Source organism: Petaurus breviceps, unplaced genomic scaffold, assembly GCF_028583685.1.
Source record: "Petaurus breviceps papuanus isolate PSGF00001 unplaced genomic scaffold, PetGlider_PUasm1.0 115, whole genome shotgun sequence".
In the NCBI taxonomy this organism is placed as follows: Eukaryota; Metazoa; Chordata; class Mammalia; order Diprotodontia; family Petauridae; genus Petaurus; species Petaurus breviceps.
The window spans coordinates 5338069-5351528 of NW_027185612.1; positions in this window are offsets into that span (position 1 = coordinate 5338069).

Here is a 13460-nt window from a genome sequence, read left to right on the forward strand (position 1 = left end):
AGTTTTCATTTGGGGATCTCTTTTAGGAGGTGATTGGTGAATTCTTTTAAATTCTATTTTACCCTCTGGTTCTGGGATATCAGGACAGTTTTCCTTGATAATTTATTGAAAGATGACATCTAGGCTCTGTTTTGGTCATGGCTTTCAGGTAGTCTAATAATTTTTAAATTATCTCTCCTATGTCTATTTTCCAGGTCACTTGTTTTTTCCAGTTTCACATCGGATATTTCACATGGTTTTCTATTTTTTTTCATTCTTTTGGTTTTGTTTTATTACTTCATGATTTCTCATAAAGTCATTAGCTTCCATTTTTTGGGGGGAGGCCAGTTGGGGTTAAGTGACTTGCCCAAAATCATATGACTATTAAGTGTGCCAAGTGTCTAAGGCCAGATTTAAATTCAGGTCCTCCTGACTTCAGGGCACTTTTCACTATTCACTGCACCACCTAGCCACCCCTTCTCAATTCTAATTTTTAAGGAATTACTGTCTTCAGTGAGCTTTTGTACCCTTTTTTCCATTTGGTCAATTTTCCTTTTCACAGTTTTTTTGGTGAATTTTTGGGTCCCTTTTTCTCCTTTGAACAATTCTGCTTTTCAAGACATTCTTCTCCTGATTGTCTTTTCATACCTTTTAAACAATTTGACCTGTTCTGTTCATTAAGATGTTATTTTCTTCAGTATTATTTGTGTCTCCTTTACAAGCTATTGACTCTTTTTCTCATATCTCTTCCCATTTTTCTTCTACCTCCCTTACTTGATTTTCAAAATCCTTTTTAATCTCTTTGATGTCCTGAGATCGATTCATATTTTTCTTGGAGGCTTCAGATTTTGGAGTTTTGACTTTTTTTAATCTTCTTCTAAGTGTGTGTTTATATATTTCTTCTTACCATAGTAACTTTCTATGGTCAGAATTTTTTTCTGTTTGTTTTTGTTCATTTTCCTGTCTATTTCTTGACTTTTGATTCTTTGTTAAAGTGGGACTCTGCTTCCAGAGTGGAGGGAGCACCATCCCAAGGCTTCAGGAATTTTCAGAGATTCTTCTAGGGACCTATAAGTTTTCAGTTCTTCCAAGGTGTATTTACCACTCTCCTGCCTGGTGCGCTGGTCTGTGAATGATCACAAGTACTCTTTTCTGCCTTGAAACTGTGACAAAAATCTTTCTTCCACTGAGGCTGCAAGCCCTGGTGTGCTAGTGCCCCTCCTCATCTTGGGACTGCCACCCAGGTTTGTGACACAGATCTGTATATGGCAAAGAAGAGTCCTGACCCCGATGCCAGCAAAGAGACCTTGTAACCTCATTCTAATCAATTGTTTCATGCCTTGACCATCTGTGAGCTGAGAGCTCCAGAAATAGCTCTGGTTGATTCAGTGGCCAACAAGGCCTGCTCCTGGTTTACTGGAACTGGGTCTAGGTCTGTGCTGGCATGGTCTGCACTGAACTATTTTCCACCCTCTCCCAGGTATAATAGACCTTTCCTGCTGACCTTCTAAGTTGTCTTTGGCTAGAAAATTATTTCATCCCATCCTTTTGTCCATTCTCCTGCTTCGGGAATTTTTTATGACATTATTTAAAGGTGTTCAGAGGGGTTCAGAGAAGAGCTCAGGTGAAGTAGCTGTCTTTTCTCTGCCATCTCTCTGTGATTCTCTAATAACAAATCAAGAACAATTTCTTGAATGCCTATTATGTGACTAGCTCTAGGATATCTACTGGTAGAAATGGAAAAGATAGTAAACTCTTATGACTCCTGATCTTTCAGTTTTGTTGAAGAGATGAGACACACACAATATTTAGAGAACAATACAAGATTTTATTAGTCAAATTGCTAAATTGTTTGGTTCAGCTAATAAGGGTAATTGAATGTCTGAAATAACAATAGCTCATACTAATGTAGTCTTTCCCTTAAAACATCCCTTTAAACTAGATAGTGAAAATATTATTATCTAATACATATGTATATGTGTGTGCACATTTTTATATGTGTGCATATGTGTATGTACACACACACATCTACACGCTAATTAAGGTACATAGACATATATCGATTTTCCCAATATAACCCAGCTATTGAATATAAAAGTTGCTCCATCTAACCCCAAGGCCTATGTTCTTTGTTAAAAATTAAAAGCTCTGTCCACATCCAGAAAAAGAACTGATGGAATGTGAATGCAGATCAAAGCATACTATACTCACTTTTTGTTGTCGTTTTTTCACTTTTATTCTATTTCTTTTTTCACAACATGACTTATATGTAAATAGGCTTTATATGATTGCACATATATAACTGACATCCATTTACCCATTATCTTAGAGAGAGGAGGGGGGAGGCAAGGAGGGAGACAATTTAGAACTTAATTTTTATGTAAAAGGGAATGTTAATAATTATCTTTATATATAATTGGAAGAAATAAAATACTATTCAAAGAAAAAATGAAAATAAAAACCTGATAATGAGTATGCATAATCAAATGAAATAAATTCACACATTGAGCACGTTAAAAAAAGTAAAATGAAAGTTAAAGCTCTATCCTTGGCTCAGACTATACACTGTCAGACCTCATCTGAGGTCTCACAATCACTTTGAAATAACTGTCACCCATGAGTTCCAACATAGTATGGAGAAGTGTCAATAGACACTCCCTTAAAACTGATTTTTATATCCATCTCTCTCTTTCTCTCTCTCTCTCTCTCTCTCTCTCTCTCTCTCTCTCTGTCTCTCTCTCTCTCTCTCTCTCTCTCTCTCTCTCTCTCTCTCTCTCTCTCTCTCTCTCTCTCTCTGTCTCTCTCTCTCTCTCTGTCTCTCTCCTTCTTTTCCTCTTCCTTTGTCCCCATTTTCCATTGCTGGATTCTACCATTATTAATGGGATTATTGGACAATATTTGAAGAATGTTTTCCTATGAACTTATACCTAATTGGATTCCTCCTTGTAGCTATTTGGAGTTTCAATCCTGGATTCTTCTCACCATCTGCATCCTTTGCTACTATTTATGTGCTGATGAACAAAGCTGGAGAAAATAATGAAATTGCACTGACTGGATCCACTACAAATGTGTTATTTAATCTCAACTGGACTCACAGTACATCAAGAAAAACATTTTATTTCTCCATAATTGATTATTATCTGATTTTATACAGCACCTATTCCATACTTTCTCATCATTCCTCAAGCTTCCCATTACAGCTCTCATTACGTCAGCTGAAGATATTGCCTTATTTTTCAAAAATAAGACCAAAACAATTGAGAACTTTTACCAAAAGGTCTCTCTTCTCCCAACTCCTCATCTCATGTCATGCAGATATCTTCCCTCACTACAGTTTCAAATGACATGATAACTCTTCTCACCAAGGCAATCCCCTCTACATGCATATATGCATCTTTGATACCATCCCCTCATTTCTTCAGCAAATGAACTTTGCTCTCTCCCTCTCTCCTTCCCTCTCCCTTTCCCTTTCTCTCTCTCTCTCTCTCTCTCTCTCTCTCTCTCTCTCTCTCTCTCTGATCTGCTAATTCTTCCTATGATTCCTATCTAAATAGGAGAAAAGATAGATGTCTATAGAGAGATAAAGATATGTTTATATATCTTCTCCCCTATCTATATCGATATATACACATATCTCAAGATTTTGTGATGCTACTCCTTCTTGGTTTTCTTTATCTGTTCAACCTACTCATTAGTGATCTTCATTCATGTTTTGCCCATTAAATATGGGCCTCCACCAAGGAAGGCTCTGTCCTGGACCTTCTCTTTTCACGCTTCATTTGGTGGTCTCATTAGTTCCCCATGGGTTTAATTATCATCTTTATGCCAATGATTCCAAGATTTATATAGTCAGCTCGAGATTCTTCCCTAAATTACAATCACCCATCTCTGTCCCTTGAATATCTCAAACTAGATGTATCATAGACATCTTAAATGCAACATGTCCAAAACAGAATTCATTACCTCTACCCCACCCCATTCCTCTCTTCTTCCATACTTTCCTATTATTGTCAAGGTCACTACTAATCTAATTATTCAGAGTTGAAACATCAAGATCACCCTGGACTCCCCACTCTCACCCCATATCATTAACTTCTTTTCAAATCCACTCTGAGTGTGAGTTTAGGAAGTAATCCTGGAGGGGGGTTCTCAATAATAATGATATTAACTCTCATTTGCAAAGTACTTTAAGGTTTGGAGAGTATTATTGGATATCACGCATGGAATGTAGCACAGTACTAGATACCATGGTATGGTGGAAAGAACATTAGACTTGGAGTCAGATCTAGTTTCGACCTAGTTGTAGAACTCGGAGCAAATTATTTAATATATCAGAACTTCTGTTTTTCCATCTGTAAAATGGAGGTAATAATGCTTATTACTATTTATCTGCCAGGGTTCTCCTAAGAAAACTGCTTTGTAAACATTAAAGTGCTATGTAAATGTATCCTATTATTTGTAACACAGTAGAAACTCAATATATACTTGTTGATTTGTGGATAAATCAATTTGTTGGGAATGGGTGGGAGTTATTTCTGTGCTTACAATAAAAATGTATTTATCAGAAGCCCTAGCCTTATTAGTAAATGAGATAGGTGACTATCTTTATGGTTTAGTTTTCAGTGTGCCAAGAATGCTTCCTGTCCAAAATATTTTCTATTACTCAAGCTCCCTGTAGAGATTCACACTTTGGCAGACTTTTCCATCTTCCGGCATCCCTTTTTAAAATTCCAGCACCCTTCAAAAGTGTAACACCTCAAACTGTTTTCAACTAGCACCTTATATGGGTGTTTTTTTCTCAGCTTGAGTAACCTAAGAGATTTAGAACCTTGGGGAATGGAAGCCATCACCAGCTCCCACGTGGCAGGGTTTCAGGGATAAAAGAGAGAAGAGAAGGAATTCCAAAAAGGAGATGTGATAGGCCTCTAGGACAAATGACACCTAAGTCCACAATTTCCCCAGAGTTGGCCCAGTTTTCAGGCAGTGTTGATTATTTTTGGCCATGGGGTTTTCCTCAGCACTTGAAAACAGCAGGACCTTCCAGGAGAAATGGGAGTGATTGTGTTGTACTCCATAGTTACAGTCCTCCCTGCCCCCAAGGAGAGACAGATGGTCCTAACATTATGTTCTTGCCTGCAAAACTATGTAAATAAATACAGTTTGAGTCTGATTACACCTGACAGACATGGGCAAATACATTTTGATTATAACAATGACTATAATTAGTTGGAGCACATAAGATGGGCAGTGATGTCAAAGAGACCTCTTTTAGCTTTTGCCCTGAAAAGAATCCCTCTGTTTTCTTCGTGCACTCCCTTGCAATTTTTTGAATGATCATTTCTTTAATCCTGACATTTACTTTTGGTCACCTTTACTTTTTGTCAGAATAGTCAGACACTTTTATGTTAGGACATTAAAAGGACTCTAGGAAAAGGGATTGATGTGGTATGACATAAAAAGTATTAGGGTCAGGGATCCTGGAGTTTAAATTCCAATTCTGATACTACCTATGAGATTTGGGCCCTCAGTTTCCTCATTTGTAAAATGAAAAGTTTGTCTAGATGGTCTCCCTTATCCTTTGAAGTTTTATCATCCTAAAAGTTCCTTTCCAGACCTCTACCCCCACCCTCTTCACATTTCCACCATTTATCCTATCATAATTCCTATTATTGCATTATCTTTTTGGTTAATACTGTTTAGTCATTTAGTCATGTCCAACTCTTTGTGATGTAGACCACAGTAGGCCAATAGTGTCTATGCAGTTTTCCTGGCAAAGGTAGTGGGGGTAGTTTGTCATTTCCTTCTCCAATGGATGAAGGCAAGCAGAGGTTAAGTGACTTGCCTAGGGCCACATACCTAGTAATTGTCTGAGCACAGATTTGAACTCAGGTCTTTCTGACTCCAGGCCAAGAGCTCTATCCATTGAGCTGCTTAGCTGGCTCCTTTTACTTAATTGCTTATATTTATTTAGACTTTAAAGTTAACCAAATATTTCACATATTAGATCATTTGGTCCTTAGTACTACCTAGGGAGATAAACATTATTGTTATCATCATCATCATTTTGCATTTAAGAAAATTCAGGCTTAGAGACATTAAATGACTCACCCTAGGTCAAGCAGATAGTAGGTGTCTGAGGAAGAATTGGAATGCAGGTCTTTCTAAATCTTAGTCTAGCTATCTATCCACTATACCAAGCTGAAAAACTATATTGGGGGTAAAAACAAATGTCTTCTAGGTCCACAGAATCTCATAGGCAAGAAAGGACTTTGGAGGTAGGAGACAAAATTACCTATTGTTATTACTCCCTTAGATTATTAACTCCTTGAGCACATGCCTATTAAATAAAATTCAGATGAGCATTTATTAACCATCTACTATATGCAAGACACTATACTAGGTACTATGAATAGAAAACTGGGACTGCCCCTCTCCTAAGGAGTTAATATTCCACTGGAAGGGAGAGGCATGAAATCATACTCATTTCCATAAATATAAATATACAAATTAATCTAAAGTAAATTTAAAGGGGAGAAAAAAACTAACAGCTAATGGAATCTTTTTTTATTTTTATTTTTGTTTAAGCAATTGAGGTTAAGTAACTTGCTCAAGTTTACATGGCCAGGTGTTTCTGGGTGGGTGCTAAGTGTCTGAGCCCGGATTTGATCCCCAGGTCATCCCGACGCTGGGGCTGATGCTGTTACTTGCTGTGCTACTTGGCCTCCCTTAATGAAAGCTTTTTATACACTAGAAACAATCTCCAATCTAAATAAACTAAGGTCTAAATTACTGTGGCAGCTGGTTAGCATAGTGGATAAAATGCTGGATCTGGAGTCATGAGTTTGAATTCTGTTTCAGACATTTACTACTCTGGGCAGCTGACTTAACCATTCTCAGCTTCAATTTCCTCATCTGGAAATTCGGGATAAAAAATAACTCCTACCTCAAAAGGCTGTTTAAATAAGATAAAGCACTCTGCAAACCTTTTTGTTGTTGTTTCATCATTTTGGTCATTTCTGACTCTTTGTGACCCCATTTGGGATTTTCTTTGCAACGATGCTGCAGTTGTTTGCCATTTTCCCCTCCAACTCATTTTTCAAGAGGAAATTGAGGCAAACAGTTTTAAATGACTTGCCCAGGGTCACACAGCTAGTAAGGTTGATTTGAATTCATGAAGATGAATCTTCCTGATTTTAAGTCCAAGGTTCTATCCACTGTGTCATCTGGCTGACCTTGCAAAATTTAAAACCCTATACAAATTTCATTATTAATAATAGTAATATTTAAATAAATACATTACATTTAACAGCTCAACTTCCGTCCTCTAGTAAGGTCCTGAGGATAGGATGTTAAAACAAGTTCAGACAGGTTAGGGGAGCGATTAAGGATAAAGTGAGAAATTTTTGTCAATGTATAATTTTCTATGCTTCTATATTGTTTCTGCAGACACTGTCAGGCCAGATTCTTGGTTTTATTTAAACTATCTCTTCTCTCCCGTCTTTACTCTGCATATAATAAGCACTTAATAAGTGTATGCCAAATAGAGTTGTGTGTAGAAAATGGCTTAGAAGTGTAAGCCCACATGTGGCATTGTTATCAAGGCCCACACAGTTCTTAAAGACTCTGTAAACATGGGCAGGAGAGAGGTGGGAGCCAATAGAATCCAAAAGAAAAGTCAAAGGATCATTGGATAAAGGGATTGAGAGTTGGAAGGTGTCTGAGACATCTTCTAATTCAACTTCCTCATTTTATACATAAAGAGATTCACCTGACCCAACCTGTGATCCAGGAACAGCCAACAGAATAAATTTAACTGCTTCTAGAATTTGCCATGGACCCACCCTCTAATTAATCATGAAATACTTTATGGGTTGGTGCAAGGGTTTGTTGTGTTACTGTTTCTTTACCATTACTTACCTGGCTCTGTGTAGCTCCTCGGGCCTCCTTGACCTTATCTGTCACTCTTTGGCGTTAGGAAATTTACTTGGTAGTAATATGCATTGGGCTTTTAAAAGTAATGGTGGAAACTAAAATCTCTTATGAGATGGAGAGTTCAGCCATGAAATCACAGGATCAAAGAGCATTAGAACTGGAGGGAACTTGGGAGATCATCTAGTTGAATTGCTCGTGTGGTGTTGGTGGTCTCATCATTTTTATCTCTTGGTTGTATACACACACACACACACCACAAATGCACACACACACAAATAGTTGGTACATGGTGCTTTGGAGCTTCTTGGACTATGAAGGAACAAAAGCAAAGGTTCTGTGATCTCTTTTTAATTTCACTTATCAGATGAGTTGTAGAATAGTAGTCCTATTACACAGCAAACCCTTTGTATTTGTATTACTTGGAGATTACAATGAAACATACCTATAGCCTAAGCTTTCTACTCAAGTTCTATATCAAGGGTTCTTGCTTTTTTTGCATGTAATAGAATTTTTGTCAGTCTGATAACTCCTTCTCAGAAACATAGTTTTAAATGCATTAAGTAAAATACATAGACTTGTGAAAGAAATTAATTATATTGAAATAAAATATAATTTTTCTCATCCATGTTCACATACCCCCTGAGACTGACCCATAGACCCTTTGAGCAACCATATACCCTAGGTTAAGACATCTCCCTTAAAGGTTTTCTTCCACAGTGCTTATGTGGAGGAAGTAATAGATCACTTTATACATGTCTCCCCAGAGATAACTTAGTTCAAACATCTTCTGATTATTACTTTCAGGAGAGACATAAACCCACTTGATAATGTTTTTCACCCCTGTCATGAAGAATGCTTTATTCAGGTTCTGAAAGAAAGAAGAGTTTCCTATGGATGGTGTCCTTTTCCAGATATTTCTTTCTGAGAATGATGTTGTACTGATTACATCAACCTCTGGAACTTTACAGAGTTCTCTAATTATAAAAAATCAGCCTAAAAATCCATACAGGAAAAAAAAACTCCCTAAATTGATAAAAAATGCATATTGGCCAGACTGATGTGCTCTTACATGGTCATTTATATAATAACACAGTACGTATATTTGGGACAGAAACTACTGATGGATAATGAGTTGGGTCCAGAATTGAATAGGAAGAAGGAGGTTGGGTAGAATAAGGGAAATGCTTGAGCCAAGCACAATCTGGTATCTGAGAGATGCTTATTTAATTTTTACTGTGAGCATTTATTCTTAGAATTTGACAAATGGGGGCGGCCAGGTAGCACAGTGAGTAAGAACGCTGGCTCCAGTGTCGGGATGACCTGGGGATCAAATCCGGGCTCAGACACTTAGCACCTACCCAGAAACACCTGGCCGTGTAACCTTGAGCAAGTTACTTAACCCCAATTGCTTAGGGGCGGCCAGGTGGCTCAGCAAGTAAAGAGTACCTGCTACAGTGTTGGGATGATGTGGGGATCAAATCCAGGCTTAGATACTTAGCACCACACCCAGAAATAACTGGCCATGCAACCTTGAGCAAGTTACTTAACCCCGATTGCTTAAAAAAAAAAAAGAATTTTACAAATGATACCACTCGGGGCTTGATTCATCATTTTGTTTATTGTCTAGAATTAAGATTTTGATGTAGAAAATGTTAATAATGCATATTAAACTCAAAAGCATGTTGTGTATACACTCACTGCCCCCTTGAAGAGAGATGGTTGCTAAATATTTACCAGCACATGGCTGGGTAGAGTCCTTTTGAAAAACTACTCAATTTTTTAAAATAAAAGTCTTAAACTTTCCTCTATGGCAAAGTTCCATTTTTTTAAAGACGAATGTTCTCCCAGAAAAGTTCTATTCTTTAGATTTCTGAGCACCATAAGCTTTGAGAAATCTGAATGATGAGTGACCCAAAAAACAATGAAAGACATATGATGGACACAAGCATGCTGCAGTTATTTCCAATGATGGCCAATGCTCAGGAAGTGGAGTAAAAGATATCATTCAAAGTGTCAGAGAAACAAAGCTCTGTGTTGTATTTAGGATCATATTTATTAGAATGGTATTATGTTATTTCATTCACCTGCAAGAATAGTATCTGAGATCAGCAGAGTGACGCCAAGTGTTTTTAAGAACAGTGAACAGTAGATACAATCTTTCAGTAGATATGAATAGTATCTACTGAATACAGTAGATACAAACAGTAAATACAATAGCTTTCATACTTTCTCAAGATGTTTATTTCTCTAGGAAGTTATTTCTGATTAAACACCTATATGCAAAATGTTATCAACCAGGATGGAATTGTTACCTGAGAAACCAAATTAGTAACTCTTTTGAGCAAGAATTGTTTTGCTTTTTTTATTGTATCCCCAAGGACTAGGAATGGTGCTTAATAAGTAATTTTTGATTAAATAATTGGTTTATTGAAGTGATAACAGTGTCAAAAGACAGATTTTAAAAAATAATGCAGGTGTGTGTGTGTGTGTGTGTGTGTATGTGTGTGTGTGTGTGTGTGTAGGATTCAAGACTGGTTGGAGATAGGGGAAAAATTGAAGGACAAACCTCAGAAAAGAGAGAAGAGGGTATTGAATATAATTCATGAATAAAGAGATTGAGGTTTGCAAAGTAATGGGCCACCTCTTCCTGAGGAATTGTAACAAACTAGGAGAAAATGGTATATGTTACTAAGGAGTTCTTCAGAACAGAATGAGAAAGTAGAACCACTTAATGGATGATGTCTATTTCCTTGATAGGTATGAGATTAAGTTCTCTGCTTCAAGTTAGAGGATAATATGTATAATTTGAAGAGAAAATAGAAGATGGTGGTGGGGGGGAGTTTGATAGAGGTTCACTTAAATGCTTTTTACTGCTGGATTTATGTGTCTCTTATACATTTCATGATATAGTGGTCTATTGGGCAAGGGATTGGTCCTTGTTTGATTAGTTTTATCATTCCCAAATGAACAAGCTGAATCTGGGAGTAGTTAAGGGGGTTACTGTAGATTAAATGACCTTTTAGGGAAATTAGTCTGGCAGTAATGTGCAGATACTTATATAGGGACAGTAGGAGATGGGGTATTGAGACTTTGTTTCCAAAAGCAATTTTGGAAGAAAGTAATCGTTGAATAACTGACCAGGTCAAATGATTTTGGCCTTTTGCTCCTTATGCGGCTGATGGGTGTTTGTAGCTATTACTGTTAAAATAAAATCTTAATGGAAATTAAGTTTCATTCCTGGAACTGCTGGGTGAGATCCTGAGATTCCAGGTTGTATTCCAAATGTCAGCTCCTTAATGGGCAGAGGACAATTTGTCTCTAGACCAATGAGGTTAAACCTCAAGGGAATAGCTGCATTGCAAAGAAAACTGCTGAATTGATATCTTTTCATCTGAATCAAGTGCTACTATTACCATGAGCTATGAATTCTAAAATTTAAATGTGCAGATTCTACTGAGCCTGTGATACTTATGACTCTAGTTTCTAGTTGATTTTACTCTTAATCCCAATGACCTCAGACAACAGATTTATAAGAAGCACAAGATAATTGAAGAGAAAAAGTGGTCTGGCCTAGAAGTCAGGAGAGATCTGGTTTCAGACTGTTCCTCTGGCACTTAATAGCTATTGTGGGTCAATTTGCTTAATGTCTCTGAATCAGTTTCCAAAGCTATAAATAGGGAAAGATAATACTTATAATGAATAAAATAGTTCAGTCTAACTATGCACACAGGAAAAACAAAGTGAACTGTCTGTTGTCCAGATGATAAGTAGTTGGATAGACAACCCACAAAACTTGTTCATAAGCAGAGGACACATAGCAGAGATGGACAGTGAATGAACAGGTCTAAGAACTGACTAGGAAGAAAGTAGGCTGAGCTATATTGCTTTCAACACTTAGGCAGTACAGTAGATAGAGGGCTGGGCCCAGTGTCAGGAAAACCAGAGTTCAAATTTGGCTCCAGAATCTTACTAGCTATGTGACCCTGGGCAAATAGCTTCTGTCAGTTTCCTGAAGTGTAAAATTGGGATAATAATAAGTTTTGCCTCCTGGGTTGTTGTGAGGACCAAATGAGATAATATTTGTAAATTGTAAAGCCTGGCCCATAGCAGGAGCTTAATAAATGCTGTTGGTGCTGCTGTTTAATGACCTTAAGTATCTTCCCAAAACAGTTGCCAATCTTTTTGATGCCAGTAGTCTTTCTCTAAGGCCATATGGCTTAAAGTTATGCAATACCAGGGTTTGTGAGTAGGCTATATAGCATGTTAGCAGTGGAGAAATGGACAGGTGAAACATATATATGGTACAAAGAGCACTGGTCTTAGAGTTAAATGATGGGTTTGAATCCTGACTCTGATGTTAATCTCCTTCCTGTGGGATCTTGGTCAATTTACTTACCCATTCTGGGACTAAAGTTCCTAATTGTTATGTGAGGCAGTTGGTTGGATAACTTGATCTGGAAGATGTTTTCCTAGCTGACTTTATGGTCTAAGGCAGGGGTTCTTAACTTTGAAATTGTGAACTTAATTTTTTTAAACTGTATCTTAGTATAATCAGTTTGCTTTTAGTACTAAGTATTTTATTTTATGCATTTAAGAGAAACATTCTGAGAAGTGGTTTATGATTTGCCAAGTAAAGGTGTCCAAGGCACCAAAAAGGTTAAGAATTCTTTAAGGGATAAATTATGGTAACAGGAAAGTATGAGTGGAGAGTAAAGAAGGCTACTCATGTATTAGGAGAAACTGATAAATGATAGAAGGTCTGTATGCCCCACTGGCATCACCACAATGTCAAAATTCCAGAGGACAGCCTAAAGAACATTGGGTAGAATCCTTATGGAGGATTTACAGGGAGTTTGAGACAACAGTTTTATAATTTTTCGAAGACATAGATGGATTGCAATCTCCACACCTCTTTGTTGCAGAGCCCATATAAGTTTGGAATTTTCTTCTCAACCCACATTTATGCTGATTGGTTGGGTCCACAATTTGTAGTTGAAGCTGGATGGCACAGTAGATAAAACACTGGGCCTGGAGTCAGGAAGACCCAAGTTCAAATCCAGCCTCAGACGCTAGCTGGGTGATCCTAGGTAAGTCACTTAACCTCTGACTGCCTCCTTTTCCTTATCTATAAAATGGTGATAATAATGGTACCTGCCTCACAGGGATGCTGTGAAGATCAAATGAGCTAATATTTGTAAAGTTCTTAGCACAGTGCCTGATACATAATAGCTGCTATATAAATGCTTATTTCCTTTTCTTCCCTTCTCCCTACTTTCACCAAGAGTAACAGTTAGCCTTCAGGGTAGGGTGAGTTATTCTAATACTACAGACTTGAGCTCCCCATTCTAGACTGTTCTCTCCAGTTTCACTCACCAACAATTACTAGCCCATTTTTAATTAACCTGTTGATATTTCCTTAAAGTGATGATTAGAAAACCTTTCCTCAAACAGAGCATTGATGGATAATTTGATTCATTGAAGTAGGTGTATCTGTTACTTTACTGGGTCAGTAAATTGCTTTTCAAAGTTGGGTTTTTTTCCAGTCTTGA